This window comes from Crocodylus porosus, unplaced genomic scaffold (assembly GCF_001723895.1).
Source record: "Crocodylus porosus isolate Cpor-Errol unplaced genomic scaffold, CroPor_comp1, whole genome shotgun sequence".
Classification (NCBI taxonomy): Eukaryota; Metazoa; Chordata; order Crocodylia; family Crocodylidae; genus Crocodylus; species Crocodylus porosus.
In genome coordinates this window covers 55,727,149-55,730,724 of record NW_017728947.1, presented here as the reverse complement: position 1 = coordinate 55,730,724, position 3,576 = coordinate 55,727,149, and positions in this window count along the sequence as shown.

Here is a 3,576-nt window from a genome sequence, read left to right as displayed (position 1 = left end):
CAACATTGCCCTTGCTTTTCCTCCGGCTCCCCACATATCTGAAAAAGGACTTTTTGTTGTCCTTGATGCTTGAAGCTAGTTGGAGTTCAGTTGGTATTGACTTATTCATACATTAAGGAAAAAAACATGTATTAGTGCTGGATTTTTATTCTCACGATCTTGAAATGTAATTGCTTGAAAGCATAACAGCAAATCATGCATAAGTCATATCAAATCCATTTTTGCTAGACATGGGATTCCACAAATTATGAGAACAGATAACGGACCTCAGTTCAACTGTCTTGAGCTTAAAGAATTTTCAAACAAATACGGATTCCATCACAACACTTCAAGTCCTAAATACCCACAATGGTCTGCTGGAAAATGGGATATAAATAGTGAAGAAATTGTTGAAAACAGCTACAGATTCACAAACCAATGTTTATCTGTCACTCTTAAATGATAGGGCAGTACCCATGAAACATGGATTCTCCATAGCAGAAATGCTGTTTAACAGGAAACTCAAAATCAGGCTGCCAAATCTTGTGGATGATGTTCATTAGAATGACAAGCAAGACATGAAAACATTAAAAAAACAAACAAAACCTAAAAAATGGTACTGTGACAGGGGTTCCAGGGAATTACCACAACTCCACAGCAAAGATATGGTGCTTATTTCAGATGGATGAACATGGAAACAAAAATCACTAGTTTCTCATCAACTGGAGCCAGATCCTAGAAAGTAGTCACACCAGAAGGACAGGTGTTAAGAAGGAAAAGATGACACCTGCAGCTCGTAAAGGGGAGAAATGAAGCAGCATCATGAGATTCACCAAAGGAAATAGAGCTAATACCAATGCAACAAGAGACAACAAAGGAGACTGAAAATGGCACGTAAGTAGAGACATCTGAACAAGGAAACCAAACAAGAACTGAACCAATAAGGATTAAGAAAGCAGAGAAACTGAGATAATTTATAGAGCTGAAAAGCCAATGCAAAGACCAATACAGACCTGTTAAAATGTGCTTTAACCACGGGCTATACTAAACTTCCAATGCTAGTATTACATGGCAATATGTTATATGTGTAGGGGGAAGATGTATAGACGCTTTTAAGAGTGTTATATGTAAGTTGTCAGGTCCCCAGGTTGTAGCCTGATTGTTTTTTCCTCTAGACCAATGCGGGCTCATGGTAGAGGTAATATCTTTTATTAGACCAACACGATTTTTGCCAAAAAAATCTTTAATTGCAAGCTTTGGGGCACAAACACCCTTCATCAGGCTTTGGAGAAAAGATTGTAAAAGTTCTCCTGAGTAGAACTTTTACAATCTTTTACAAGCTTGCAATTAAAGATTTTTTTTTGCCATGAGCCCTGATGTATAAATTGTTATATTTACCCAGGAATTGCTGGAGGGAACAGGAGAACAGTAGGCAGAGAGCTGCTCTATGAATAAACGAGCTTTATGGTTCCATAAGCTTAACTCCTTGGTCTTTCAAGAACAACATAGCCCACATCATGCAGGATCACACATTAGACATCCTTTTCAACCTCTTAAACACTGTTTTCAGTTTCTGCATGTGCTCCTGAAATGTTCGGCCTATCACAATGATATCATCCAGACATGGGTGACTGGTGCCTCCTGAAACCGTGGGGCAGTGCGGTGTGTCCCCCAGAGGCTGATTGCCGACCCTGGAAGCGCTGGTGGCAAGACCAGAAGTGCCGCCACTCCCCAGCCGTGCCAATCTCAGGGGGGGCACTGGCCAGCACTTCTCTCAGCATCCCAACCCCCTGGCCAATGAGGGACAATTTCAGGGCGGACGTGTGCCCCCACTGTTCCTCCCCTACGCATCGCCTGTGCATCCAGGTACACCAAGCAGGATGTGCTTGCAAATCTGCTAATATGATATCCATCAGTCTCTGAAATGTACTAGAAGCATTACATAAATCAAAGCACATAACACTGAACTCAGAAAGTCTCTTCTTAGTGCAGAATGCTGTCTTAGCTTTGTCCTCTCGGTGTACTTCTACTTGCCAATACCCATTAGCCAGATCAAGGGTGGAGAACCATTGAGCTTTGGCCAGGAGGTCAAGCGTGTTATCAGTTCTTGCTAAGGGGTAGGCATCCTTAACAGTAACATCATCCAGTCTATGATAATCCATACAGATCCATACACCTTCCCCTTTCTTCTGCATCAGCACCACAGTGGGAACCCACCACAGGGAAATAATGCCTCTTTCTTTCACCTCTTGCAGCTGCTGATCACACTCCTGGAAATGGATGAGTACTTTTCTAGGCCCCTGTTGTCAGGTTTGGCATTGCCTGTATTAATTCGGTGCTTTGTTAAGCCTGTATGCCCTAGGTCATGGTGTCCAAGGCTGAGTATATCTGCATATTCCAGTAGGACTTCTTGCACTGCCTTCACTTGCTCAGGTTCCAGGCCATGATGACTTAATTTGAACTTCTGTTCCAATTTTCCTCCATTCCATTGAAGGTTATTGCCTGCCTCTCTAAGGTTTTGGCTCTTGTTTGACTTCAGTACTCTCACAGCAACCAATCTCTTTGATCCAGGGTCCTCCTGCAGGACAGACACACCTGTCTCAAATGTCCCAATTACAGTGCCCTGTATGCAAGCTGTGGTTCTGTTGATGTTTTAGCAACATGCACAGGAGTTTCACCTCCTGTGGCTCTTACCCATTGCAATTTCCATGAGGAATGCCAATCCATCAGTGAACTTAGATTTAAATAAGCCTTCCTCTTCTTCATGGCACCAGCTCAGTTTGCCACTGATCATCATCTCACTTCTAGGAGGTATTGTTAGATTCTTCTCCACTGCCACTTCACTTGCCCTCACTTGGCTATCTGTGATATACAAGGAGAAGCTCATCCCTAGAAAAGAACATAAACTATCTTCAAAAGTTATTGTGACCTGATAACTTTTTAGGAAGCCAGTGCCTAAGATGGCATCTTGATTGGCATCCTTTGCTACAAGAATTTTACATGGCAGCTGTAGGCCTTGAAAGTTGATGGCTGTACTCCACTGTCCCAGAATTGGAAGTGCTTCTCCACTGGCTACCTTGACCACTAGCCTATAGGGTTGAAGGCTTCTTTCTGCCTCTGTTGTAGTTTGCTCCTATACCTGGTCATGTGCAGTAGATACCTGGGCACCTGAATCTAGGAGGAACTAGCAAGGAACTTCTCTTAGCTTTCCCTCCAGGTATCCAAAGCCTGTGACACCAATAATCATCACCTCATTCTGAGGACCTCTGCATCTGCTAGCAATGGATGGGCCCCTCACCACTGCCCACTTCAGTTTCCTTGTCCTAAGTGCCACCTTCTCTCTGAGCGTTCACTCCAGAAGTGATCATGGATGCCACCTGTTCATAAGACTCTAGGGCTGGTGGGTGTGCTCCTGACTTCTCCCTGGCATGCACATGCACATGCACCCTTGCCTTGGCACCTGGGATATCTAAGGCCTCCAGTTTTCTCACCACTTCATCTCATTTGGACCCACTTTTCCCCACTGAAAGCATTTCTGATGAACTGGTCATGGGCCAGCAGGGTCTGTATGTAGCCTTTACAGCTAATCATCTTAGG